Below are 25634 nucleotides of genomic sequence, written 5' to 3'. Positions count from 1 at the left end.
TTGAGCGCCCGGCGTCACCCACTCGGGGAGCGTCCGTGCAGGCGCCGCCGGGCCACACCACCCCTTACTTTTGGTGCACGAGACTCCGCGATGCTGGGGGGCTGCGCCAGAGGGGCGCTCGTCGGCCCGGCGGGCTCCAACTCATACTTACCTGGCAGGGGAGATACCATGATCACTAAGGTGGTTCTCCCAGGGTGAGGCTCATCCATTGCACTCCGGGTGTGCTGACCCCTGCGATTTCCCCAAATGCGGGAAACTCGACTGCATAATTTGTGGTAGTGGGGGACTGCGTTCGCGCTTTCCCCTGATTTCCTCCAGTCAATGACAGAACAGTGCTTTGGGAATGATGAGAAGCTCGGAGAGGTGGACGTGGCCTTTGGCTCCCCCTTGTGGGCCTACGCCGCCACCTTCTCCCTGCCCTGGCTAAGAAGGGACGAGTTGCTTGCTTCTTTGTTGGCTTGGGGCCTTTTGCCTTTGCTTTGTGCTTTGTTTGTTGGACTTGGCGCCCCCTGCCTGCTGCTGGGGATTGATCTGCTCGTTTGCATCTCATTCACTTGGTGACGACATGGCTCCCTCTGCTCTTCTGCAGGTGTCGGGACTAGCGCCCCAACATGCTGGATTTGCAGCGAACCAAAGGCATGCTTTGGAGCACACGAGGCAACGCCGTGTTCCAGGGAGAGCGCGAGCGGCCGAAAGCCTCCTCCTGCGCAGGCACGCTCAAGGGTGGCCACTTGCAGCGTCCCCATCTCGCGGCCGGAGCTGGAGTTGTGAGTGGCCCGCCGGTGCACAGCTGTCTGCCGTTCGGTCGGTCGACCCGAAGCAGCTGCTGGGCCTGCCCTTGAGCCTCCTCCACCGTGCGTCCTCCTGGCCGCAGCTGAGTGAGTCACGACAGGGTGCCAGCAGAGGGTGGCAGCTGCAGAGCTCTAGCTGCCTGCCTGTTCCCGGCCGCAGCGACGTAGTGCTTGGGAGCAGCCGCCCCTATATGCAAATGATCAGGCTGCTGCTGCTGTGCATCTTGGACGGTTTTCCGCTTGAGCTCGGCCTGCCCTCTGGGGGACGGACGGGGCGTCAGCTGCGCCTTGAGCGCCCGGCGTCACCCACTCGGGGAGCGTCCGTGCAGGCGCCGCCGGGCCACACCACCCCTTACTTTTGGTGCACGAGACTCCGCGATGCTGGGGGGCTGCGCCAGAGGGGCGCTCGTCGGCCCGGCGGGCTCCAACTCATACTTACCTGGCAGGGGAGATACCATGATCACTAAGGTGGTTCTCCCAGGGTGAGGCTCATCCATTGCACTCCGGGTGTGCTGACCCCTGCGATTTCCCCAAATGCGGGAAACTCGACTGCATAATTTGTGGTAGTGGGGGACTGCGTTCGCGCTTTCCCCTGATTTCCTCCAGTCAATGACAGAACAGTGCTTTGGGAATGATGAGAAGCTCGGAGAGGTGGACGTGGCCTTTGGCTCCCCCTTGTGGGCCTACGCCGCCACCTTCTCCCTGCCCTGGCTAAGAAGGGACGAGTTGCTTGCTTCTTTGTTGGCTTGGGGCCTTTTGCCTTTGCTTTGTGCTTTGTTTGTTGGACTTGGCGCCCCCTGCCTGCTGCTGGGGATTGATCTGCTCGTTTGCATCTCATTCACTTGGTGACGACATGGCTCCCTCTGCTCTTCTGCAGGTGTCGGGACTAGCGCCCCAACATGCTGGATTTGCAGCGAACCAAAGGCATGCTTTGGAGCACACGAGGCAACGCCGTGTTCCAGGGAGAGCGCGAGCGGCCGAAAGCCTCCTCCTGCGCAGGCACGCTCAAGGGTGGCCACTTGCAGCGTCCCCATCTCGCGGCCGGAGCTGGAGTTGTGAGTGGCCCGCCGGTGCACAGCTGTCTGCCGTTCGGTCGGTCGACCCGAAGCAGCTGCTGGGCCTGCCCTTGAGCCTCCTCCACCGTGCGTCCTCCTGGCCGCAGCTGAGTGAGTCACGACAGGGTGCCAGCAGAGGGTGGCAGCTGCAGAGCTCTAGCTGCCTGCCTGTTCCCGGCCGCAGCGACGTAGTGCTTGGGAGCAGCCGCCCCTATATGCAAATGATCAGGCTGCTGCTGCTGTGCATCTTGGACGGTTTTCCGCTTGAGCTCGGCCTGCCCTCTGGGGGACGGACGGGGCGTCAGCTGCGCCTTGAGCGCCCGGCGTCACCCACTCGGGGAGCGTCCGTGCAGGCGCCGCCGGGCCACACCACCCCTTACTTTTGGTGCACGAGACTCCGCGATGCTGGGGGGCTGCGCCAGAGGGGCGCTCGTCGGCCCGGCGGGCTCCAACTCATACTTACCTGGCAGGGGAGATACCATGATCACTAAGGTGGTTCTCCCAGGGTGAGGCTCATCCATTGCACTCCGGGTGTGCTGACCCCTGCGATTTCCCCAAATGCGGGAAACTCGACTGCATAATTTGTGGTAGTGGGGGACTGCGTTCGCGCTTTCCCCTGATTTCCTCCAGTCAATGACAGAACAGTGCTTTGGGAATGATGAGAAGCTCGGAGAGGTGGACGTGGCCTTTGGCTCCCCCTTGTGGGCCTACGCCGCCACCTTCTCCCTGCCCTGGCTAAGAAGGGACGAGTTGCTTGCTTCTTTGTTGGCTTGGGGCCTTTTGCCTTTGCTTTGTGCTTTGTTTGTTGGACTTGGCGCCCCCTGCCTGCTGCTGGGGATTGATCTGCTCGTTTGCATCTCATTCACTTGGTGACGACATGGCTCCCTCTGCTCTTCTGCAGGTGTCGGGACTAGCGCCCCAACATGCTGGATTTGCAGCGAACCAAAGGCATGCTTTGGAGCACACGAGGCAACGCCGTGTTCCAGGGAGAGCGCGAGCGGCCGAAAGCCTCCTCCTGCGCAGGCACGCTCAAGGGTGGCCACTTGCAGCGTCCCCATCTCGCGGCCGGAGCTGGAGTTGTGAGTGGCCCGCCGGTGCACAGCTGTCTGCCGTTCGGTCGGTCGACCCGAAGCAGCTGCTGGGCCTGCCCTTGAGCCTCCTCCACCGTGCGTCCTCCTGGCCGCAGCTGAGTGAGTCACGACAGGGTGCCAGCAGAGGGTGGCAGCTGCAGAGCTCTAGCTGCCTGCCTGTTCCCGGCCGCAGCGACGTAGTGCTTGGGAGCAGCCGCCCCTATATGCAAATGATCAGGCTGCTGCTGCTGTGCATCTTGGACGGTTTTCCGCTTGAGCTCGGCCTGCCCTCTGGGGGACGGACGGGGCGTCAGCTGCGCCTTGAGCGCCCGGCGTCACCCACTCGGGGAGCGTCCGTGCAGGCGCCGCCGGGCCACACCACCCCTTACTTTTGGTGCACGAGACTCCGCGATGCTGGGGGGCTGCGCCAGAGGGGCGCTCGTCGGCCCGGCGGGCTCCAACTCATACTTACCTGGCAGGGGAGATACCATGATCACTAAGGTGGTTCTCCCAGGGTGAGGCTCATCCATTGCACTCCGGGTGTGCTGACCCCTGCGATTTCCCCAAATGCGGGAAACTCGACTGCATAATTTGTGGTAGTGGGGGACTGCGTTCGCGCTTTCCCCTGATTTCCTCCAGTCAATGACAGAACAGTGCTTTGGGAATGATGAGAAGCTCGGAGAGGTGGACGTGGCCTTTGGCTCCCCCTTGTGGGCCTACGCCGCCACCTTCTCCCTGCCCTGGCTAAGAAGGGACGAGTTGCTTGCTTCTTTGTTGGCTTGGGGCCTTTTGCCTTTGCTTTGTGCTTTGTTTGTTGGACTTGGCGCCCCCTGCCTGCTGCTGGGGATTGATCTGCTCGTTTGCATCTCATTCACTTGGTGACGACATGGCTCCCTCTGCTCTTCTGCAGGTGTCGGGACTAGCGCCCCAACATGCTGGATTTGCAGCGAACCAAAGGCATGCTTTGGAGCACACGAGGCAACGCCGTGTTCCAGGGAGAGCGCGAGCGGCCGAAAGCCTCCTCCTGCGCAGGCACGCTCAAGGGTGGCCACTTGCAGCGTCCCCATCTCGCGGCCGGAGCTGGAGTTGTGAGTGGCCCGCCGGTGCACAGCTGTCTGCCGTTCGGTCGGTCGACCCGAAGCAGCTGCTGGGCCTGCCCTTGAGCCTCCTCCACCGTGCGTCCTCCTGGCCGCAGCTGAGTGAGTCACGACAGGGTGCCAGCAGAGGGTGGCAGCTGCAGAGCTCTAGCTGCCTGCCTGTTCCCGGCCGCAGCGACGTAGTGCTTGGGAGCAGCCGCCCCTATATGCAAATGATCAGGCTGCTGCTGCTGTGCATCTTGGACGGTTTTCCGCTTGAGCTCGGCCTGCCCTCTGGGGGACGGACGGGGCGTCAGCTGCGCCTTGAGCGCCCGGCGTCACCCACTCGGGGAGCGTCCGTGCAGGCGCCGCCGGGCCACACCACCCCTTACTTTTGGTGCACGAGACTCCGCGATGCTGGGGGGCTGCGCCAGAGGGGCGCTCGTCGGCCCGGCGGGCTCCAACTCATACTTACCTGGCAGGGGAGATACCATGATCACTAAGGTGGTTCTCCCAGGGTGAGGCTCATCCATTGCACTCCGGGTGTGCTGACCCCTGCGATTTCCCCAAATGCGGGAAACTCGACTGCATAATTTGTGGTAGTGGGGGACTGCGTTCGCGCTTTCCCCTGATTTCCTCCAGTCAATGACAGAACAGTGCTTTGGGAATGATGAGAAGCTCGGAGAGGTGGACGTGGCCTTTGGCTCCCCCTTGTGGGCCTACGCCGCCACCTTCTCCCTGCCCTGGCTAAGAAGGGACGAGTTGCTTGCTTCTTTGTTGGCTTGGGGCCTTTTGCCTTTGCTTTGTGCTTTGTTTGTTGGACTTGGCGCCCCCTGCCTGCTGCTGGGGATTGATCTGCTCGTTTGCATCTCATTCACTTGGTGACGACATGGCTCCCTCTGCTCTTCTGCAGGTGTCGGGACTAGCGCCCCAACATGCTGGATTTGCAGCGAACCAAAGGCATGCTTTGGAGCACACGAGGCAACGCCGTGTTCCAGGGAGAGCGCGAGCGGCCGAAAGCCTCCTCCTGCGCAGGCACGCTCAAGGGTGGCCACTTGCAGCGTCCCCATCTCGCGGCCGGAGCTGGAGTTGTGAGTGGCCCGCCGGTGCACAGCTGTCTGCCGTTCGGTCGGTCGACCCGAAGCAGCTGCTGGGCCTGCCCTTGAGCCTCCTCCACCGTGCGTCCTCCTGGCCGCAGCTGAGTGAGTCACGACAGGGTGCCAGCAGAGGGTGGCAGCTGCAGAGCTCTAGCTGCCTGCCTGTTCCCGGCCGCAGCGACGTAGTGCTTGGGAGCAGCCGCCCCTATATGCAAATGATCAGGCTGCTGCTGCTGTGCATCTTGGACGGTTTTCCGCTTGAGCTCGGCCTGCCCTCTGGGGGACGGACGGGGCGTCAGCTGCGCCTTGAGCGCCCGGCGTCACCCACTCGGGGAGCGTCCGTGCAGGCGCCGCCGGGCCACACCACCCCTTACTTTTGGTGCACGAGACTCCGCGATGCTGGGGGGCTGCGCCAGAGGGGCGCTCGTCGGCCCGGCGGGCTCCAACTCATACTTACCTGGCAGGGGAGATACCATGATCACTAAGGTGGTTCTCCCAGGGTGAGGCTCATCCATTGCACTCCGGGTGTGCTGACCCCTGCGATTTCCCCAAATGCGGGAAACTCGACTGCATAATTTGTGGTAGTGGGGGACTGCGTTCGCGCTTTCCCCTGATTTCCTCCAGTCAATGACAGAACAGTGCTTTGGGAATGATGAGAAGCTCGGAGAGGTGGACGTGGCCTTTGGCTCCCCCTTGTGGGCCTACGCCGCCACCTTCTCCCTGCCCTGGCTAAGAAGGGACGAGTTGCTTGCTTCTTTGTTGGCTTGGGGCCTTTTGCCTTTGCTTTGTGCTTTGTTTGTTGGACTTGGCGCCCCCTGCCTGCTGCTGGGGATTGATCTGCTCGTTTGCATCTCATTCACTTGGTGACGACATGGCTCCCTCTGCTCTTCTGCAGGTGTCGGGACTAGCGCCCCAACATGCTGGATTTGCAGCGAACCAAAGGCATGCTTTGGAGCACACGAGGCAACGCCGTGTTCCAGGGAGAGCGCGAGCGGCCGAAAGCCTCCTCCTGCGCAGGCACGCTCAAGGGTGGCCACTTGCAGCGTCCCCATCTCGCGGCCGGAGCTGGAGTTGTGAGTGGCCCGCCGGTGCACAGCTGTCTGCCGTTCGGTCGGTCGACCCGAAGCAGCTGCTGGGCCTGCCCTTGAGCCTCCTCCACCGTGCGTCCTCCTGGCCGCAGCTGAGTGAGTCACGACAGGGTGCCAGCAGAGGGTGGCAGCTGCAGAGCTCTAGCTGCCTGCCTGTTCCCGGCCGCAGCGACGTAGTGCTTGGGAGCAGCCGCCCCTATATGCAAATGATCAGGCTGCTGCTGCTGTGCATCTTGGACGGTTTTCCGCTTGAGCTCGGCCTGCCCTCTGGGGGACGGACGGGGCGTCAGCTGCGCCTTGAGCGCCCGGCGTCACCCACTCGGGGAGCGTCCGTGCAGGCGCCGCCGGGCCACACCACCCCTTACTTTTGGTGCACGAGACTCCGCGATGCTGGGGGGCTGCGCCAGAGGGGCGCTCGTCGGCCCGGCGGGCTCCAACTCATACTTACCTGGCAGGGGAGATACCATGATCACTAAGGTGGTTCTCCCAGGGTGAGGCTCATCCATTGCACTCCGGGTGTGCTGACCCCTGCGATTTCCCCAAATGCGGGAAACTCGACTGCATAATTTGTGGTAGTGGGGGACTGCGTTCGCGCTTTCCCCTGATTTCCTCCAGTCAATGACAGAACAGTGCTTTGGGAATGATGAGAAGCTCGGAGAGGTGGACGTGGCCTTTGGCTCCCCCTTGTGGGCCTACGCCGCCACCTTCTCCCTGCCCTGGCTAAGAAGGGACGAGTTGCTTGCTTCTTTGTTGGCTTGGGGCCTTTTGCCTTTGCTTTGTGCTTTGTTTGTTGGACTTGGCGCCCCCTGCCTGCTGCTGGGGATTGATCTGCTCGTTTGCATCTCATTCACTTGGTGACGACATGGCTCCCTCTGCTCTTCTGCAGGTGTCGGGACTAGCGCCCCAACATGCTGGATTTGCAGCGAACCAAAGGCATGCTTTGGAGCACACGAGGCAACGCCGTGTTCCAGGGAGAGCGCGAGCGGCCGAAAGCCTCCTCCTGCGCAGGCACGCTCAAGGGTGGCCACTTGCAGCGTCCCCATCTCGCGGCCGGAGCTGGAGTTGTGAGTGGCCCGCCGGTGCACAGCTGTCTGCCGTTCGGTCGGTCGACCCGAAGCAGCTGCTGGGCCTGCCCTTGAGCCTCCTCCACCGTGCGTCCTCCTGGCCGCAGCTGAGTGAGTCACGACAGGGTGCCAGCAGAGGGTGGCAGCTGCAGAGCTCTAGCTGCCTGCCTGTTCCCGGCCGCAGCGACGTAGTGCTTGGGAGCAGCCGCCCCTATATGCAAATGATCAGGCTGCTGCTGCTGTGCATCTTGGACGGTTTTCCGCTTGAGCTCGGCCTGCCCTCTGGGGGACGGACGGGGCGTCAGCTGCGCCTTGAGCGCCCGGCGTCACCCACTCGGGGAGCGTCCGTGCAGGCGCCGCCGGGCCACACCACCCCTTACTTTTGGTGCACGAGACTCCGCGATGCTGGGGGGCTGCGCCAGAGGGGCGCTCGTCGGCCCGGCGGGCTCCAACTCATACTTACCTGGCAGGGGAGATACCATGATCACTAAGGTGGTTCTCCCAGGGTGAGGCTCATCCATTGCACTCCGGGTGTGCTGACCCCTGCGATTTCCCCAAATGCGGGAAACTCGACTGCATAATTTGTGGTAGTGGGGGACTGCGTTCGCGCTTTCCCCTGATTTCCTCCAGTCAATGACAGAACAGTGCTTTGGGAATGATGAGAAGCTCGGAGAGGTGGACGTGGCCTTTGGCTCCCCCTTGTGGGCCTACGCCGCCACCTTCTCCCTGCCCTGGCTAAGAAGGGACGAGTTGCTTGCTTCTTTGTTGGCTTGGGGCCTTTTGCCTTTGCTTTGTGCTTTGTTTGTTGGACTTGGCGCCCCCTGCCTGCTGCTGGGGATTGATCTGCTCGTTTGCATCTCATTCACTTGGTGACGACATGGCTCCCTCTGCTCTTCTGCAGGTGTCGGGACTAGCGCCCCAACATGCTGGATTTGCAGCGAACCAAAGGCATGCTTTGGAGCACACGAGGCAACGCCGTGTTCCAGGGAGAGCGCGAGCGGCCGAAAGCCTCCTCCTGCGCAGGCACGCTCAAGGGTGGCCACTTGCAGCGTCCCCATCTCGCGGCCGGAGCTGGAGTTGTGAGTGGCCCGCCGGTGCACAGCTGTCTGCCGTTCGGTCGGTCGACCCGAAGCAGCTGCTGGGCCTGCCCTTGAGCCTCCTCCACCGTGCGTCCTCCTGGCCGCAGCTGAGTGAGTCACGACAGGGTGCCAGCAGAGGGTGGCAGCTGCAGAGCTCTAGCTGCCTGCCTGTTCCCGGCCGCAGCGACGTAGTGCTTGGGAGCAGCCGCCCCTATATGCAAATGATCAGGCTGCTGCTGCTGTGCATCTTGGACGGTTTTCCGCTTGAGCTCGGCCTGCCCTCTGGGGGACGGACGGGGCGTCAGCTGCGCCTTGAGCGCCCGGCGTCACCCACTCGGGGAGCGTCCGTGCAGGCGCCGCCGGGCCACACCACCCCTTACTTTTGGTGCACGAGACTCCGCGATGCTGGGGGGCTGCGCCAGAGGGGCGCTCGTCGGCCCGGCGGGCTCCAACTCATACTTACCTGGCAGGGGAGATACCATGATCACTAAGGTGGTTCTCCCAGGGTGAGGCTCATCCATTGCACTCCGGGTGTGCTGACCCCTGCGATTTCCCCAAATGCGGGAAACTCGACTGCATAATTTGTGGTAGTGGGGGACTGCGTTCGCGCTTTCCCCTGATTTCCTCCAGTCAATGACAGAACAGTGCTTTGGGAATGATGAGAAGCTCGGAGAGGTGGACGTGGCCTTTGGCTCCCCCTTGTGGGCCTACGCCGCCACCTTCTCCCTGCCCTGGCTAAGAAGGGACGAGTTGCTTGCTTCTTTGTTGGCTTGGGGCCTTTTGCCTTTGCTTTGTGCTTTGTTTGTTGGACTTGGCGCCCCCTGCCTGCTGCTGGGGATTGATCTGCTCGTTTGCATCTCATTCACTTGGTGACGACATGGCTCCCTCTGCTCTTCTGCAGGTGTCGGGACTAGCGCCCCAACATGCTGGATTTGCAGCGAACCAAAGGCATGCTTTGGAGCACACGAGGCAACGCCGTGTTCCAGGGAGAGCGCGAGCGGCCGAAAGCCTCCTCCTGCGCAGGCACGCTCAAGGGTGGCCACTTGCAGCGTCCCCATCTCGCGGCCGGAGCTGGAGTTGTGAGTGGCCCGCCGGTGCACAGCTGTCTGCCGTTCGGTCGGTCGACCCGAAGCAGCTGCTGGGCCTGCCCTTGAGCCTCCTCCACCGTGCGTCCTCCTGGCCGCAGCTGAGTGAGTCACGACAGGGTGCCAGCAGAGGGTGGCAGCTGCAGAGCTCTAGCTGCCTGCCTGTTCCCGGCCGCAGCGACGTAGTGCTTGGGAGCAGCCGCCCCTATATGCAAATGATCAGGCTGCTGCTGCTGTGCATCTTGGACGGTTTTCCGCTTGAGCTCGGCCTGCCCTCTGGGGGACGGACGGGGCGTCAGCTGCGCCTTGAGCGCCCGGCGTCACCCACTCGGGGAGCGTCCGTGCAGGCGCCGCCGGGCCACACCACCCCTTACTTTTGGTGCACGAGACTCCGCGATGCTGGGGGGCTGCGCCAGAGGGGCGCTCGTCGGCCCGGCGGGCTCCAACTCATACTTACCTGGCAGGGGAGATACCATGATCACTAAGGTGGTTCTCCCAGGGTGAGGCTCATCCATTGCACTCCGGGTGTGCTGACCCCTGCGATTTCCCCAAATGCGGGAAACTCGACTGCATAATTTGTGGTAGTGGGGGACTGCGTTCGCGCTTTCCCCTGATTTCCTCCAGTCAATGACAGAACAGTGCTTTGGGAATGATGAGAAGCTCGGAGAGGTGGACGTGGCCTTTGGCTCCCCCTTGTGGGCCTACGCCGCCACCTTCTCCCTGCCCTGGCTAAGAAGGGACGAGTTGCTTGCTTCTTTGTTGGCTTGGGGCCTTTTGCCTTTGCTTTGTGCTTTGTTTGTTGGACTTGGCGCCCCCTGCCTGCTGCTGGGGATTGATCTGCTCGTTTGCATCTCATTCACTTGGTGACGACATGGCTCCCTCTGCTCTTCTGCAGGTGTCGGGACTAGCGCCCCAACATGCTGGATTTGCAGCGAACCAAAGGCATGCTTTGGAGCACACGAGGCAACGCCGTGTTCCAGGGAGAGCGCGAGCGGCCGAAAGCCTCCTCCTGCGCAGGCACGCTCAAGGGTGGCCACTTGCAGCGTCCCCATCTCGCGGCCGGAGCTGGAGTTGTGAGTGGCCCGCCGGTGCACAGCTGTCTGCCGTTCGGTCGGTCGACCCGAAGCAGCTGCTGGGCCTGCCCTTGAGCCTCCTCCACCGTGCGTCCTCCTGGCCGCAGCTGAGTGAGTCACGACAGGGTGCCAGCAGAGGGTGGCAGCTGCAGAGCTCTAGCTGCCTGCCTGTTCCCGGCCGCAGCGACGTAGTGCTTGGGAGCAGCCGCCCCTATATGCAAATGATCAGGCTGCTGCTGCTGTGCATCTTGGACGGTTTTCCGCTTGAGCTCGGCCTGCCCTCTGGGGGACGGACGGGGCGTCAGCTGCGCCTTGAGCGCCCGGCGTCACCCACTCGGGGAGCGTCCGTGCAGGCGCCGCCGGGCCACACCACCCCTTACTTTTGGTGCACGAGACTCCGCGATGCTGGGGGGCTGCGCCAGAGGGGCGCTCGTCGGCCCGGCGGGCTCCAACTCATACTTACCTGGCAGGGGAGATACCATGATCACTAAGGTGGTTCTCCCAGGGTGAGGCTCATCCATTGCACTCCGGGTGTGCTGACCCCTGCGATTTCCCCAAATGCGGGAAACTCGACTGCATAATTTGTGGTAGTGGGGGACTGCGTTCGCGCTTTCCCCTGATTTCCTCCAGTCAATGACAGAACAGTGCTTTGGGAATGATGAGAAGCTCGGAGAGGTGGATGTGGCCTTTGGCTCCCCCTTGTGGGCCTACGCCGCCACCTTCTCCCTGCCCTGGCTAAGAAGGGACGAGTTGCTTGCTTCTTTGTTGGCTTGGGGCCTTTTGCCTTTGCTTTGTGCTTTGTTTGTTGGACTTGGCGCCCCCTGCCTGCTGCTGGGGATTGATCTGCTCGTTTGCATCTCATTCACTTGGTGACGACATGGCTCCCTCTGCTCTTCTGCAGGTGTCGGGACTAGCGCCCCAACATGCTGGATTTGCAGCGAACCAAAGGCATGCTTTGGAGCACACGAGGCAACGCCGTGTTCCAGGGAGAGCGCGAGCGGCCGAAAGCCTCCTCCTGCGCAGGCACGCTCAAGGGTGGCCACTTGCAGCGTCCCCATCTCGCGGCCGGAGCTGGAGTTGTGAGTGGCCCGCCGGTGCACAGCTGTCTGCCGTTCGGTCGGTCGACCCGAAGCAGCTGCTGGGCCTGCCCTTGAGCCTCCTCCACCGTGCGTCCTCCTGGCCGCAGCTGAGTGAGTCACGACAGGGTGCCAGCAGAGGGTGGCAGCTGCAGAGCTCTAGCTGCCTGCCTGTTCCCGGCCGCAGCGACGTAGTGCTTGGGAGCAGCCGCCCCTATATGCAAATGATCAGGCTGCTGCTGCTGTGCATCTTGGACGGTTTTCCGCTTGAGCTCGGCCTGCCCTCTGGGGGACGGACGGGGCGTCAGCTGCGCCTTGAGCGCCCGGCGTCACCCACTCGGGGAGCGTCCGTGCAGGCGCCGCCGGGCCACACCACCCCTTACTTTTGGTGCACGAGACTCCGCGATGCTGGGGGGCTGCGCCAGAGGGGCGCTCGTCGGCCCGGCGGGCTCCAACTCATACTTACCTGGCAGGGGAGATACCATGATCACTAAGGTGGTTCTCCCAGGGTGAGGCTCATCCATTGCACTCCGGGTGTGCTGACCCCTGCGATTTCCCCAAATGCGGGAAACTCGACTGCATAATTTGTGGTAGTGGGGGACTGCGTTCGCGCTTTCCCCTGATTTCCTCCAGTCAATGACAGAACAGTGCTTTGGGAATGATGAGAAGCTCGGAGAGGTGGACGTGGCCTTTGGCTCCCCCTTGTGGGCCTACGCCGCCACCTTCTCCCTGCCCTGGCTAAGAAGGGACGAGTTGCTTGCTTCTTTGTTGGCTTGGGGCCTTTTGCCTTTGCTTTGTGCTTTGTTTGTTGGACTTGGCGCCCCCTGCCTGCTGCTGGGGATTGATCTGCTCGTTTGCATCTCATTCACTTGGTGACGACATGGCTCCCTCTGCTCTTCTGCAGGTGTCGGGACTAGCGCCCCAACATGCTGGATTTGCAGCGAACCAAAGGCATGCTTTGGAGCACACGAGGCAACGCCGTGTTCCAGGGAGAGCGCGAGCGGCCGAAAGCCTCCTCCTGCGCAGGCACGCTCAAGGGTGGCCACTTGCAGCGTCCCCATCTCGCGGCCGGAGCTGGAGTTGTGAGTGGCCCGCCGGTGCACAGCTGTCTGCCGTTCGGTCGGTCGACCCGAAGCAGCTGCTGGGCCTGCCCTTGAGCCTCCTCCACCGTGCGTCCTCCTGGCCGCAGCTGAGTGAGTCACGACAGGGTGCCAGCAGAGGGTGGCAGCTGCAGAGCTCTAGCTGCCTGCCTGTTCCCGGCCGCAGCGACGTAGTGCTTGGGAGCAGCCGCCCCTATATGCAAATGATCAGGCTGCTGCTGCTGTGCATCTTGGACGGTTTTCCGCTTGAGCTCGGCCTGCCCTCTGGGGGACGGACGGGGCGTCAGCTGCGCCTTGAGCGCCCGGCGTCACCCACTCGGGGAGCGTCCGTGCAGGCGCCGCCGGGCCACACCACCCCTTACTTTTGGTGCACGAGACTCCGCGATGCTGGGGGGCTGCGCCAGAGGGGCGCTCGTCGGCCCGGCGGGCTCCAACTCATACTTACCTGGCAGGGGAGATACCATGATCACTAAGGTGGTTCTCCCAGGGTGAGGCTCATCCATTGCACTCCGGGTGTGCTGACCCCTGCGATTTCCCCAAATGCGGGAAACTCGACTGCATAATTTGTGGTAGTGGGGGACTGCGTTCGCGCTTTCCCCTGATTTCCTCCAGTCAATGACAGAACAGTGCTTTGGGAATGATGAGAAGCTCGGAGAGGTGGATGTGGCCTTTGGCTCCCCCTTGTGGGCCTACGCCGCCACCTTCTCCCTGCCCTGGCTAAGAAGGGACGAGTTGCTTGCTTCTTTGTTGGCTTGGGGCCTTTTGCCTTTGCTTTGTGCTTTGTTTGTTGGACTTGGCGCCCCCTGCCTGCTGCTGGGGATTGATCTGCTCGTTTGCATCTCATTCACTTGGTGACGACATGGCTCCCTCTGCTCTTCTGCAGGTGTCGGGACTAGCGCCCCAACATGCTGGATTTGCAGCGAACCAAAGGCATGCTTTGGAGCACACGAGGCAACGCCGTGTTCCAGGGAGAGCGCGAGCGGCCGAAAGCCTCCTCCTGCGCAGGCACGCTCAAGGGTGGCCACTTGCAGCGTCCCCATCTCGCGGCCGGAGCTGGAGTTGTGAGTGGCCCGCCGGTGCACAGCTGTCTGCCGTTCGGTCGGTCGACCCGAAGCAGCTGCTGGGCCTGCCCTTGAGCCTCCTCCACCGTGCGTCCTCCTGGCCGCAGCTGAGTGAGTCACGACAGGGTGCCAGCAGAGGGTGGCAGCTGCAGAGCTCTAGCTGCCTGCCTGTTCCCGGCCGCAGCGACGTAGTGCTTGGGAGCAGCCGCCCCTATATGCAAATGATCAGGCTGCTGCTGCTGTGCATCTTGGACGGTTTTCCGCTTGAGCTCGGCCTGCCCTCTGGGGGACGGACGGGGCGTCAGCTGCGCCTTGAGCGCCCGGCGTCACCCACTCGGGGAGCGTCCGTGCAGGCGCCGCCGGGCCACACCACCCCTTACTTTTGGTGCACGAGACTCCGCGATGCTGGGGGGCTGCGCCAGAGGGGCGCTCGTCGGCCCGGCGGGCTCCAACTCATACTTACCTGGCAGGGGAGATACCATGATCACTAAGGTGGTTCTCCCAGGGTGAGGCTCATCCATTGCACTCCGGGTGTGCTGACCCCTGCGATTTCCCCAAATGCGGGAAACTCGACTGCATAATTTGTGGTAGTGGGGGACTGCGTTCGCGCTTTCCCCTGATTTCCTCCAGTCAATGACAGAACAGTGCTTTGGGAATGATGAGAAGCTCGGAGAGGTGGACGTGGCCTTTGGCTCCCCCTTGTGGGCCTACGCCGCCACCTTCTCCCTGCCCTGGCTAAGAAGGGACGAGTTGCTTGCTTCTTTGTTGGCTTGGGGCCTTTTGCCTTTGCTTTGTGCTTTGTTTGTTGGACTTGGCGCCCCCTGCCTGCTGCTGGGGATTGATCTGCTCGTTTGCATCTCATTCACTTGGTGACGACATGGCTCCCTCTGCTCTTCTGCAGGTGTCGGGACTAGCGCCCCAACATGCTGGATTTGCAGCGAACCAAAGGCATGCTTTGGAGCACACGAGGCAACGCCGTGTTCCAGGGAGAGCGCGAGCGGCCGAAAGCCTCCTCCTGCGCAGGCACGCTCAAGGGTGGCCACTTGCAGCGTCCCCATCTCGCGGCCGGAGCTGGAGTTGTGAGTGGCCCGCCGGTGCACAGCTGTCTGCCGTTCGGTCGGTCGACCCGAAGCAGCTGCTGGGCCTGCCCTTGAGCCTCCTCCACCGTGCGTCCTCCTGGCCGCAGCTGAGTGAGTCACGACAGGGTGCCAGCAGAGGGTGGCAGCTGCAGAGCTCTAGCTGCCTGCCTGTTCCCGGCCGCAGCGACGTAGTGCTTGGGAGCAGCCGCCCCTATATGCAAATGATCAGGCTGCTGCTGCTGTGCATCTTGGACGGTTTTCCGCTTGAGCTCGGCCTGCCCTCTGGGGGACGGACGGGGCGTCAGCTGCGCCTTGAGCGCCCGGCGTCACCCACTCGGGGAGCGTCCGTGCAGGCGCCGCCGGGCCACACCACCCCTTACTTTTGGTGCACGAGACTCCGCGATGCTGGGGGGCTGCGCCAGAGGGGCGCTCGTCGGCCCGGCGGGCTCCAACTCATACTTACCTGGCAGGGGAGATACCATGATCACTAAGGTGGTTCTCCCAGGGTGAGGCTCATCCATTGCACTCCGGGTGTGCTGACCCCTGCGATTTCCCCAAATGCGGGAAACTCGACTGCATAATTTGTGGTAGTGGGGGACTGCGTTCGCGCTTTCCCCTGATTTCCTCCAGTCAATGACAGAACAGTGCTTTGGGAATGATGAGAAGCTCGGAGAGGTGGACGTGGCCTTTGGCTCCCCCTTGTGGGCCTACGCCGCCACCTTCTCCCTGCCCTGGCTAAGAAGGGACGAGTTGCTTGCTTCTTTGTTGGCTTGGGGCCTTTTGCCTTTGCTTTGTGCTTTGTTTGTTGGACTTGGCGCCCCCTGCCTGCTGCTGGGGATTGATCTGCTCGTTTGCATCTCATTCACTTGGTGACGACATGGCTCCCTCTGCTCTTCTGCAGGTGTCGGGACTAGCGCCCCAACATGCTGGATTTGCAGCGAACCAAAGGCATGCTTTGGAGCACACGAGGCAACGCCGTGTTCCAGGGAGAGCGCGAGCGGCCGAAAGCCTCCTCCTGCGCAGGCACGCTCAAGGGTGGCCACTTGCAGCGTCCCCATCTCGCGGCCGGAGCTGGAGTTGTGAGTGGCCCGCCGGTGCACAGCTGTCTGCCGTTCGGTCGGTCGACCCGAAGCAGCTGCTGGGCCTGCCCTTGAGCCTCCTCCACCGTGCGTCCTCCTGGCCGCAGCTGAGTGAGTCACGACAGGGTGCCAGCAGAGGGTGGCAGCTGCAGAGCTCTAGCTGCCTGCCTGTTCCCGGCCGCAGCGACGTAGTGCTTGGGAGCAGCCGCCCCTATATGCAAATGATCAGGCTGCTGCTGCTGTGCATCTTGGACGGTTTTCCGCTTGAGCTCGGCCTGCCCTCTGGGGGACGGACGGGGCGTCAGCTGCGCCTTGAGCGCCCGGCGTCACCCACTCGGGGAGCGTCCGTGCAGGCGCCGCCGGGCCACACCACCCCTTACTTTTGGTGCACGAGACTCCGCGATGCTGGGGGGCTGCGCCAGAGGGGCGCTCGTCGGCCCGGCGGGCTCCAACTCATACTTACCTGGCAGGGGAGATACCATGATCACTAAGGTGGTTCTCCCAGGGTGAGGCTCATCCATTGCACTCCGGGTGTGCTGACCCCTGCGATTTCCCCAAATGCGGGAAACTCGACTGCATAATTTGTGGTAGTGGGGGACTGCGTTCGCGCTTTCCCCTGATTTCCTCCAGTCAATGACAGAACAGTGCTTTGGGAATGATGAGAAGCTCGGAGAGGTGGACGTGGCCTTTGGCTCCCCCTTGTGGGCCTACGCCGCCACCTTCTCCCTGCCCTGGCTAAGAAGGGACGAGTTGCTTGCTTCTTTGTTGGCTTGGGGCCTTTTGCCTTTGCTTTGTGCTTTGTTTGTTGGACTTGGCGCCCCCTGCCTGCTGCTGGGGATTGATCTGCTCGTTTGCATCTCATTCACTTGGTGACGACATGGCTCCCTCTGCTCTTCTGCAGGTGTCGGGACTAGCGCCCCAACATGCTGGATTTGCAGCGAACCAAAGGCATGCTTTGGAGCACACGAGGCAACGCCGTGTTCCAGGGAGAGCGCGAGCGGCCGAAAGCCTCCTCCTGCGCAGGCACGCTCAAGGGTGGCCACTTGCAGCGTCCCCATCTCGCGGCCGGAGCTGGAGTTGTGAGTGGCCCGCCGGTGCACAGCTGTCTGCCGTTCGGTCGGTCGACCCGAAGCAGCTGCTGGGCCTGCCCTTGAGCCTCCTCCACCGTGCGTCCTCCTGGCCGCAGCTGAGTGAGTCACGACAGGGTGCCAGCAGAGGGTGGCAGCTGCAGAGCTCTAGCTGCCTGCCTGTTCCCGGCCGCAGCGACGTAGTGCTTGGGAGCAGCCGCCCCTATATGCAAATGATCAGGCTGCTGCTGCTGTGCATCTTGGACGGTTTTCCGCTTGAGCTCGGCCTGCCCTCTGGGGGACGGACGGGGCGTCAGCTGCGCCTTGAGCGCCCGGCGTCACCCACTCGGGGAGCGTCCGTGCAGGCGCCGCCGGGCCACACCACCCCTTACTTTTGGTGCACGAGACTCCGCGATGCTGGGGGGCTGCGCCAGAGGGGCGCTCGTCGGCCCGGCGGGCTCCAACTCATACTTACCTGGCAGGGGAGATACCATGATCACTAAGGTGGTTCTCCCAGGGTGAGGCTCATCCATTGCACTCCGGGTGTGCTGACCCCTGCGATTTCCCCAAATGCGGGAAACTCGACTGCATAATTTGTGGTAGTGGGGGACTGCGTTCGCGCTTTCCCCTGATTTCCTCCAGTCAATGACAGAACAGTGCTTTGGGAATGATGAGAAGCTCGGAGAGGTGGACGTGGCCTTTGGCTCCCCCTTGTGGGCCTACGCCGCCACCTTCTCCCTGCCCTGGCTAAGAAGGGACGAGTTGCTTGCTTCTTTGTTGGCTTGGGGCCTTTTGCCTTTGCTTTGTGCTTTGTTTGTTGGACTTGGCGCCCCCTGCCTGCTGCTGGGGATTGATCTGCTCGTTTGCATCTCATTCACTTGGTGACGACATGGCTCCCTCTGCTCTTCTGCAGGTGTCGGGACTAGCGCCCCAACATGCTGGATTTGCAGCGAACCAAAGGCATGCTTTGGAGCACACGAGGCAACGCCGTGTTCCAGGGAGAGCGCGAGCGGCCGAAAGCCTCCTCCTGCGCAGGCACGCTCAAGGGTGGCCACTTGCAGCGTCCCCATCTCGCGGCCGGAGCTGGAGTTGTGAGTGGCCCGCCGGTGCACAGCTGTCTGCCGTTCGGTCGGTCGACCCGAAGCAGCTGCTGGGCCTGCCCTTGAGCCTCCTCCACCGTGCGTCCTCCTGGCCGCAGCTGAGTGAGTCACGACAGGGTGCCAGCAGAGGGTGGCAGCTGCAGAGCTCTAGCTGCCTGCCTGTTCCCGGCCGCAGCGACGTAGTGCTTGGGAGCAGCCGCCCCTATATGCAAATGATCAGGCTGCTGCTGCTGTGCATCTTGGACGGTTTTCCGCTTGAGCTCGGCCTGCCCTCTGGGGGACGGACGGGGCGTCAGCTGCGCCTTGAGCGCCCGGCGTCACCCACTCGGGGAGCGTCCGTGCAGGCGCCGCCGGGCCACACCACCCCTTACTTTTGGTGCACGAGACTCCGCGATGCTGGGGGGCTGCGCCAGAGGGGCGCTCGTCGGCCCGGCGGGCTCCAACTCATACTTACCTGGCAGGGGAGATACCATGATCACTAAGGTGGTTCTCCCAGGGTGAGGCTCATCCATTGCACTCCGGGTGTGCTGACCCCTGCGATTTCCCCAAATGCGGGAAACTCGACTGCATAATTTGTGGTAGTGGGGGACTGCGTTCGCGCTTTCCCCTGATTTCCTCCAGTCAATGACAGAACAGTGCTTTGGGAATGATGAGAAGCTCGGAGAGGTGGACGTGGCCTTTGGCTCCCCCTTGTGGGCCTACGCCGCCACCTTCTCCCTGCCCTGGCTAAGAAGGGACGAGTTGCTTGCTTCTTTGTTGGCTTGGGGCCTTTTGCCTTTGCTTTGTGCTTTGTTTGTTGGACTTGGCGCCCCCTGCCTGCTGCTGGGGATTGATCTGCTCGTTTGCATCTCATTCACTTGGTGACGACATGGCTCCCTCTGCTCTTCTGCAGGTGTCGGGACTAGCGCCCCAACATGCTGGATTTGCAGCGAACCAAAGGCATGCTTTGGAGCACACGAGGCAACGCCGTGTTCCAGGGAGAGCGCGAGCGGCCGAAAGCCTCCTCCTGCGCAGGCACGCTCAAGGGTGGCCACTTGCAGCGTCCCCATCTCGCGGCCGGAGCTGGAGTTGTGAGTGGCCCGCCGGTGCACAGCTGTCTGCCGTTCGGTCGGTCGACCCGAAGCAGCTGCTGGGCCTGCCCTTGAGCCTCCTCCACCGTGCGTCCTCCTGGCCGCAGCTGAGTGAGTCACGACAGGGTGCCAGCAGAGGGTGGCAGCTGCAGAGCTCTAGCTGCCTGCCTGTTCCCGGCCGCAGCGACGTAGTGCTTGGGAGCAGCCGCCCCTATATGCAAATGATCAGGCTGCTGCTGCTGTGCATCTTGGACGGTTTTCCGCTTGAGCTCGGCCTGCCCTCTGGGGGACGGACGGGGCGTCAGCTGCGCCTTGAGCGCCCGGCGTCACCCACTCGGGGAGCGTCCGTGCAGGCGCCGCCGGGCCACACCACCCCTTACTTTTGGTGCACGAGACTCCGCGATGCTGGGGGGCTGCGCCAGAGGGGCGCTCGTCGGCCCGGCGGGCTCCAACTCATACTTACCTGGCAGGGGAGATACCATGATCACTAAGGTGGTTCTCCCAGGGTGAGGCTCATCCATTGCACTCCGGGTGTGCTGACCCCTGCGATTTCCCCAAATGCGGGAAACTCGACTGCATAATTTGTGGTAGTGGGGGACTGCGTTCGCGCTTTCCCCTGATTTCCTCCAGTCAATGACAGAACAGTGCTTTGGGAATGATGAGAAGCTCGGAGAGGTGGACGTGGCCTTTGGCTCCCCCTTGTGGGCCTACGCCGCCACCTTCTCCCTGCCCTGGCTAAGAAGGGACGAGTTGCTTGCTTCTTTGTTGGCTTGGGGCCTTTTGCCTTTGCTTTGTGCTTTGTTTGTTGGACTTGGCGCCCCCTGCCTGCTGCTGGGGATTGATCTGCTCGTTTGCATCTCATTCACTTGGTGACGACATGGCTCCCTCTGCTCTTCTGCAGGTGTCGGGACTAGCGCCCCAACATGCTGGATTTGCAGCGAACCAAAGGCATGCTTTGGAGCACACGAGGCAACGCCGTGTTCCAGGGAGAGCGCGAGCGGCCGAAAGCCTCCTCCTGCGCAGGCACGCTCAAGGGTGGCCACTTGCAGCGTCCCCATCTCGCGGCCGGAGCTGGAGTTGTGAGTGGCCCGCCGGTGCACAGCTGTCTGCCGTTCGGTCGGTCGACCCGAAGCAGCTGCTGGGCCTGCCCTTGAGCCTCCTCCACCGTGCGTCCTCCTGGCCGCAGCTGAGTGAGTCACGACAGGGTGCCAGCAGAGGGTGGCAGCTGCAGAGCTCTAGCTGCCTGCCTGTTCCCGGCCGCAGCGACGTAGTGCTTGGGAGCAGCCGCCCCTATATGCAAATGATCAGGCTGCTGCTGCTGTGCATCTTGGACGGTTTTCCGCTTGAGCTCGGCCTGCCCTCTGGGGGACGGACGGGGCGTCAGCTGCGCCTTGAGCGCCCGGCGTCACCCACTCGGGGAGCGTCCGTGCAGGCGCCGCCGGGCCACACCACCCCTTACTTTTGGTGCACGAGACTCCGCGATGCTGGGGGGCTGCGCCAGAGGGGCGCTCGTCGGCCCGGCGGGCTCCAACTCATACTTACCTGGCAGGGGAGATACCATGATCACTAAGGTGGTTCTCCCAGGGTGAGGCTCATCCATTGCACTCCGGGTGTGCTGACCCCTGCGATTTCCCCAAATGCGGGAAACTCGACTGCATAATTTGTGGTAGTGGGGGACTGCGTTCGCGCTTTCCCCTGATTTCCTCCAGTCAATGACAGAACAGTGCTTTGGGAATGATGAGAAGCTCGGAGAGGTGGACGTGGCCTTTGGCTCCCCCTTGTGGGCCTACGCCGCCACCTTCTCCCTGCCCTGGCTAAGAAGGGACGAGTTGCTTGCTTCTTTGTTGGCTTGGGGCCTTTTGCCTTTGCTTTGTGCTTTGTTTGTTGGACTTGGCGCCCCCTGCCTGCTGCTGGGGATTGATCTGCTCGTTTGCATCTCATTCACTTGGTGACGACATGGCTCCCTCTGCTCTTCTGCAGGTGTCGGGACTAGCGCCCCAACATGCTGGATTTGCAGCGAACCAAAGGCATGCTTTGGAGCACACGAGGCAACGCCGTGTTCCAGGGAGAGCGCGAGCGGCCGAAAGCCTCCTCCTGCGCAGGCACGCTCAAGGGTGGCCACTTGCAGCGTCCCCATCTCGCGGCCGGAGCTGGAGTTGTGAGTGGCCCGCCGGTGCACAGCTGTCTGCCGTTCGGTCGGTCGACCCGAAGCAGCTGCTGGGCCTGCCCTTGAGCCTCCTCCACCGTGCGTCCTCCTGGCCGCAGCTGAGTGAGTCACGACAGGGTGCCAGCAGAGGGTGGCAGCTGCAGAGCTCTAGCTGCCTGCCTGTTCCCGGCCGCAGCGACGTAGTGCTTGGGAGCAGCCGCCCCTATATGCAAATGATCAGGCTGCTGCTGCTGTGCATCTTGGACGGTTTTCCGCTTGAGCTCGGCCTGCCCTCTGGGGGACGGACGGGGCGTCAGCTGCGCCTTGAGCGCCCGGCGTCACCCACTCGGGGAGCGTCCGTGCAGGCGCCGCCGGGCCACACCACCCCTTACTTTTGGTGCACGAGACTCCGCGATGCTGGGGGGCTGCGCCAGAGGGGCGCTCGTCGGCCCGGCGGGCTCCAACTCATACTTACCTGGCAGGGGAGATACCATGATCACTAAGGTGGTTCTCCCAGGGTGAGGCTCATCCATTGCACTCCGGGTGTGCTGACCCCTGCGATTTCCCCAAATGCGGGAAACTCGACTGCATAATTTGTGGTAGTGGGGGACTGCGTTCGCGCTTTCCCCTGATTTCCTCCAGTCAATGACAGAACAGTGCTTTGGGAATGATGAGAAGCTCGGAGAGGTGGACGTGGCCTTTGGCTCCCCCTTGTGGGCCTACGCCGCCACCTTCTCCCTGCCCTGGCTAAGAAGGGACGAGTTGCTTGCTTCTTTGTTGGCTTGGGGCCTTTTGCCTTTGCTTTGTGCTTTGTTTGTTGGACTTGGCGCCCCCTGCCTGCTGCTGGGGATTGATCTGCTCGTTTGCATCTCATTCACTTGGTGACGACATGGCTCCCTCTGCTCTTCTGCAGGTGTCGGGACTAGCGCCCCAACATGCTGGATTTGCAGCGAACCAAAGGCATGCTTTGGAGCACACGAGGCAACGCCGTGTTCCAGGGAGAGCGCGAGCGGCCGAAAGCCTCCTCCTGCGCAGGCACGCTCAAGGGTGGCCACTTGCAGCGTCCCCATCTCGCGGCCGGAGCTGGAGTTGTGAGTGGCCCGCCGGTGCACAGCTGTCTGCCGTTCGGTCGGTCGACCCGAAGCAGCTGCTGGGCCTGCCCTTGAGCCTCCTCCACCGTGCGTCCTCCTGGCCGCAGCTGAGTGAGTCACGACAGGGTGCCAGCAGAGGGTGGCAGCTGCAGAGCTCTAGCTGCCTGCCTGTTCCCGGCCGCAGCGACGTAGTGCTTGGGAGCAGCCGCCCCTATATGCAAATGATCAGGCTGCTGCTGCTGTGCATCTTGGACGGTTTTCCGCTTGAGCTCGGCCTGCCCTCTGGGGGACGGACGGGGCGTCAGCTGCGCCTTGAGCGCCCGGCGTCACCCACTCGGGGAGCGTCCGTGCAGGCGCCGCCGGGCCACACCACCCCTTACTTTTGGTGCACGAGACTCCGCGATGCTGGGGGGCTGCGCCAGAGGGGCGCTCGTCGGCCCGGCGGGCTCCAACTCATACTTACCTGGCAGGGGAGATACCATGATCACTAAGGTGGTTCTCCCAGGGTGAGGCTCATCCATTGCACTCCGGGTGTGCTGACCCCTGCGATTTCCCCAAATGCGGGAAACTCGACTGCATAATTTGTGGTAGTGGGGGACTGCGTTCGCGCTTTCCCCTGATTTCCTCCAGTCAATGACAGAACAGTGCTTTGGGAATGATGAGAAGCTCGGAGAGGTGGACGTGGCCTTTGGCTCCCCCTTGTGGGCCTACGCCGCCACCTTCTCCCTGCCCTGGCTAAGAAGGGACGAGTTGCTTGCTTCTTTGTTGGCTTGGGGCCTTTTGCCTTTGCTTTGTGCTTTGTTTGTTGGACTTGGCGCCCCCTGCCTGCTGCTGGGGATTGATCTGCTCGTTTGCATCTCATTCACTTGGTGACGACATGGCTCCCTCTGCTCTTCTGCAGGTGTCGGGACTAGCGCCCCAACATGCTGGATTTGCAGCGAACCAAAGGCATGCTTTGGAGCACACGAGGCAACGCCGTGTTCCAGGGAGAGCGCGAGCGGCCGAAAGCCTCCTCCTGCGCAGGCACGCTCAAGGGTGGCCACTTGCAGCGTCCCCATCTCGCGGCCGGAGCTGGAGTTGTGAGTGGCCCGCCGGTGCACAGCTGTCTGCCGTTCGGTCGGTCGACCCGAAGCAGCTGCTGGGCCTGCCCTTGAGCCTCCTCCACCGTGCGTCCTCCTGGCCGCAGCTGAGTGAGTCACGACAGGGTGCCAGCAGAGGGTGGCAGCTGCAGAGCTCTAGCTGCCTGCCTGTTCCCGGCCGCAGCGACGTAGTGCTTGGGAGCAGCCGCCCCTATATGCAAATGATCAGGCTGCTGCTGCTGTGCATCTTGGACGGTTTTCCGCTTGAGCTCGGCCTGCCCTCTGGGGGACGGACGGGGCGTCAGCTGCGCCTTGAGCGCCCGGCGTCACCCACTCGGGGAGCGTCCGTGCAGGCGCCGCCGGGCCACACCACCCCTTACTTTTGGTGCACGAGACTCCGCGATGCTGGGGGGCTGCGCCAGAGGGGCGCTCGTCGGCCCGGCGGGCTCCAACTCATACTTACCTGGCAGGGGAGATACCATGATCACTAAGGTGGTTCTCCCAGGGTGAGGCTCATCCATTGCACTCCGGGTGTGCTGACCCCTGCGATTTCCCCAAATGCGGGAAACTCGACTGCATAATTTGTGGTAGTGGGGGACTGCGTTCGCGCTTTCCCCTGATTTCCTCCAGTCAATGACAGAACAGTGCTTTGGGAATGATGAGAAGCTCGGAGAGGTGGACGTGGCCTTTGGCTCCCCCTTGTGGGCCTACGCCGCCACCTTCTCCCTGCCCTGGCTAAGAAGGGACGAGTTGCTTGCTTCTTTGTTGGCTTGGGGCCTTTTGCCTTTGCTTTGTGCTTTGTTTGTTGGACTTGGCGCCCCCTGCCTGCTGCTGGGGATTGATCTGCTCGTTTGCATCTCATTCACTTGGTGACGACATGGCTCCCTCTGCTCTTCTGCAGGTGTCGGGACTAGCGCCCCAACATGCTGGATTTGCAGCGAACCAAAGGCATGCTTTGGAGCACACGAGGCAACGCCGTGTTCCAGGGAGAGCGCGAGCGGCCGAAAGCCTCCTCCTGCGCAGGCACGCTCAAGGGTGGCCACTTGCAGCGTCCCCATCTCGCGGCCGGAGCTGGAGTTGTGAGTGGCCCGCCGGTGCACAGCTGTCTGCCGTTCGGTCGGTCGACCCGAAGCAGCTGCTGGGCCTGCCCTTGAGCCTCCTCCACCGTGCGTCCTCCTGGCCGCAGCTGAGTGAGTCACGACAGGGTGCCAGCAGAGGGTGGCAGCTGCAGAGCTCTAGCTGCCTGCCTGTTCCCGGCCGCAGCGACGTAGTGCTTGGGAGCAGCCGCCCCTATATGCAAATGATCAGGCTGCTGCTGCTGTGCATCTTGGACGGTTTTCCGCTTGAGCTCGGCCTGCCCTCTGGGGGACGGACGGGGCGTCAGCTGCGCCTTGAGCGCCCGGCGTCACCCACTCGGGGAGCGTCCGTGCAGGCGCCGCCGGGCCACACCACCCCTTACTTTTGGTGCACGAGACTCCGCGATGCTGGGGGGCTGCGCCAGAGGGGCGCTCGTCGGCCCGGCGGGCTCCAACTCATACTTACCTGGCAGGGGAGATACCATGATCACTAAGGTGGTTCTCCCAGGGTGAGGCTCATCCATTGCACTCCGGGTGTGCTGACCCCTGCGATTTCCCCAAATGCGGGAAACTCGACTGCATAATTTGTGGTAGTGGGGGACTGCGTTCGCGCTTTCCCCTGATTTCCTCCAGTCAATGACAGAACAGTGCTTTGGGAATGATGAGAAGCTCGGAGAGGTGGACGTGGCCTTTGGCTCCCCCTTGTGGGCCTACGCCGCCACCTTCTCCCTGCCCTGGCTAAGAAGGGACGAGTTGCTTGCTTCTTTGTTGGCTTGGGGCCTTTTGCCTTTGCTTTGTGCTTTGTTTGTTGGACTTGGCGCCCCCTGCCTGCTGCTGGGGATTGATCTGCTCGTTTGCATCTCATTCACTTGGTGACGACATGGCTCCCTCTGCTCTTCTGCAGGTGTCGGGACTAGCGCCCCAACATGCTGGATTTGCAGCGAACCAAAGGCATGCTTTGGAGCACACGAGGCAACGCCGTGTTCCAGGGAGAGCGCGAGCGGCCGAAAGCCTCCTCCTGCGCAGGCACGCTCAAGGGTGGCCACTTGCAGCGTCCCCATCTCGCGGCCGGAGCTGGAGTTGTGAGTGGCCCGCCGGTGCACAGCTGTCTGCCGTTCGGTCGGTCGACCCG

At 62.6% G+C, this 25634-nt stretch overlaps 24 non-coding genes across 24 annotated transcripts; all 24 read left to right on the top strand.

Annotated features, from left to right (window-relative positions):
* Window positions 1-143: 143 nt before the first annotated feature.
* On the top strand, window positions 144-307 carry LOC141248299 (U1 spliceosomal RNA). Its single transcript, XR_012311538.1, has one exon. It is a non-coding gene; the product is annotated as a U1 spliceosomal RNA (small nuclear RNA).
* A 915-nt stretch (window positions 308-1222) lies between these two features.
* On the top strand, window positions 1223-1386 carry LOC141248298 (U1 spliceosomal RNA). Its single transcript, XR_012311537.1, has one exon. It is a non-coding gene; the product is annotated as a U1 spliceosomal RNA (small nuclear RNA).
* Window positions 1387-2301: 915 nt separating this feature from the next.
* Window positions 2302-2465, top strand: LOC141248295 (U1 spliceosomal RNA). Its single transcript, XR_012311535.1, has one exon. It is a non-coding gene; the product is annotated as a U1 spliceosomal RNA (small nuclear RNA).
* A 915-nt stretch (window positions 2466-3380) lies between these two features.
* LOC141248294 (U1 spliceosomal RNA) lies at window positions 3381-3544 on the top strand. Its single transcript, XR_012311534.1, has one exon. It is a non-coding gene; the product is annotated as a U1 spliceosomal RNA (small nuclear RNA).
* Window positions 3545-4459: 915 nt separating this feature from the next.
* LOC141248293 (U1 spliceosomal RNA) lies at window positions 4460-4623 on the top strand. The gene has a single exon (XR_012311533.1). It is a non-coding gene; the product is annotated as a U1 spliceosomal RNA (small nuclear RNA).
* Window positions 4624-5538: 915 nt separating this feature from the next.
* On the top strand, window positions 5539-5702 carry LOC141248292 (U1 spliceosomal RNA). Its single transcript, XR_012311532.1, has one exon. It is a non-coding gene; the product is annotated as a U1 spliceosomal RNA (small nuclear RNA).
* Window positions 5703-6617: 915 nt separating this feature from the next.
* LOC141248291 (U1 spliceosomal RNA) lies at window positions 6618-6781 on the top strand. Its single transcript, XR_012311531.1, has one exon. It is a non-coding gene; the product is annotated as a U1 spliceosomal RNA (small nuclear RNA).
* Window positions 6782-7696: 915 nt separating this feature from the next.
* Window positions 7697-7860, top strand: LOC141248290 (U1 spliceosomal RNA). The gene has a single exon (XR_012311530.1). It is a non-coding gene; the product is annotated as a U1 spliceosomal RNA (small nuclear RNA).
* Window positions 7861-8775: 915 nt separating this feature from the next.
* Window positions 8776-8939, top strand: LOC141248289 (U1 spliceosomal RNA). The gene has a single exon (XR_012311529.1). It is a non-coding gene; the product is annotated as a U1 spliceosomal RNA (small nuclear RNA).
* A 915-nt stretch (window positions 8940-9854) lies between these two features.
* Window positions 9855-10018, top strand: LOC141248288 (U1 spliceosomal RNA). Its single transcript, XR_012311528.1, has one exon. It is a non-coding gene; the product is annotated as a U1 spliceosomal RNA (small nuclear RNA).
* A 915-nt stretch (window positions 10019-10933) lies between these two features.
* On the top strand, window positions 10934-11097 carry LOC141248287 (U1 spliceosomal RNA). Its single transcript, XR_012311527.1, has one exon. It is a non-coding gene; the product is annotated as a U1 spliceosomal RNA (small nuclear RNA).
* Window positions 11098-12012: 915 nt separating this feature from the next.
* Window positions 12013-12176, top strand: LOC141248286 (U1 spliceosomal RNA). Its single transcript, XR_012311526.1, has one exon. It is a non-coding gene; the product is annotated as a U1 spliceosomal RNA (small nuclear RNA).
* A 915-nt stretch (window positions 12177-13091) lies between these two features.
* On the top strand, window positions 13092-13255 carry LOC141248284 (U1 spliceosomal RNA). The gene has a single exon (XR_012311524.1). It is a non-coding gene; the product is annotated as a U1 spliceosomal RNA (small nuclear RNA).
* A 915-nt stretch (window positions 13256-14170) lies between these two features.
* On the top strand, window positions 14171-14334 carry LOC141248283 (U1 spliceosomal RNA). Its single transcript, XR_012311523.1, has one exon. It is a non-coding gene; the product is annotated as a U1 spliceosomal RNA (small nuclear RNA).
* A 915-nt stretch (window positions 14335-15249) lies between these two features.
* LOC141248282 (U1 spliceosomal RNA) lies at window positions 15250-15413 on the top strand. Its single transcript, XR_012311522.1, has one exon. It is a non-coding gene; the product is annotated as a U1 spliceosomal RNA (small nuclear RNA).
* Window positions 15414-16328: 915 nt separating this feature from the next.
* Window positions 16329-16492, top strand: LOC141248280 (U1 spliceosomal RNA). The gene has a single exon (XR_012311521.1). It is a non-coding gene; the product is annotated as a U1 spliceosomal RNA (small nuclear RNA).
* A 915-nt stretch (window positions 16493-17407) lies between these two features.
* Window positions 17408-17571, top strand: LOC141248279 (U1 spliceosomal RNA). The gene has a single exon (XR_012311520.1). It is a non-coding gene; the product is annotated as a U1 spliceosomal RNA (small nuclear RNA).
* Window positions 17572-18486: 915 nt separating this feature from the next.
* Window positions 18487-18650, top strand: LOC141248278 (U1 spliceosomal RNA). The gene has a single exon (XR_012311519.1). It is a non-coding gene; the product is annotated as a U1 spliceosomal RNA (small nuclear RNA).
* A 915-nt stretch (window positions 18651-19565) lies between these two features.
* Window positions 19566-19729, top strand: LOC141248277 (U1 spliceosomal RNA). The gene has a single exon (XR_012311518.1). It is a non-coding gene; the product is annotated as a U1 spliceosomal RNA (small nuclear RNA).
* Window positions 19730-20644: 915 nt separating this feature from the next.
* On the top strand, window positions 20645-20808 carry LOC141248276 (U1 spliceosomal RNA). Its single transcript, XR_012311517.1, has one exon. It is a non-coding gene; the product is annotated as a U1 spliceosomal RNA (small nuclear RNA).
* A 915-nt stretch (window positions 20809-21723) lies between these two features.
* On the top strand, window positions 21724-21887 carry LOC141248275 (U1 spliceosomal RNA). Its single transcript, XR_012311516.1, has one exon. It is a non-coding gene; the product is annotated as a U1 spliceosomal RNA (small nuclear RNA).
* Window positions 21888-22802: 915 nt separating this feature from the next.
* Window positions 22803-22966, top strand: LOC141248274 (U1 spliceosomal RNA). The gene has a single exon (XR_012311515.1). It is a non-coding gene; the product is annotated as a U1 spliceosomal RNA (small nuclear RNA).
* Window positions 22967-23881: 915 nt separating this feature from the next.
* LOC141248272 (U1 spliceosomal RNA) lies at window positions 23882-24045 on the top strand. The gene has a single exon (XR_012311513.1). It is a non-coding gene; the product is annotated as a U1 spliceosomal RNA (small nuclear RNA).
* A 915-nt stretch (window positions 24046-24960) lies between these two features.
* LOC141248271 (U1 spliceosomal RNA) lies at window positions 24961-25124 on the top strand. Its single transcript, XR_012311512.1, has one exon. It is a non-coding gene; the product is annotated as a U1 spliceosomal RNA (small nuclear RNA).
* Window positions 25125-25634: the final 510 nt, after the last annotated feature.

This window comes from Phyllobates terribilis, unplaced genomic scaffold (genome assembly GCF_046119375.1).
Source record: "Phyllobates terribilis strain yellow unplaced genomic scaffold, ASM4611937v1 Scaffold_3617__1_contigs__length_73917, whole genome shotgun sequence".
Taxonomy (NCBI): Eukaryota; Metazoa; Chordata; class Amphibia; order Anura; family Dendrobatidae; genus Phyllobates; species Phyllobates terribilis.
The sequence above is the reverse complement of the archived record's forward strand: the minus strand, read 5'-3'. Positions and strand labels throughout refer to the sequence as shown.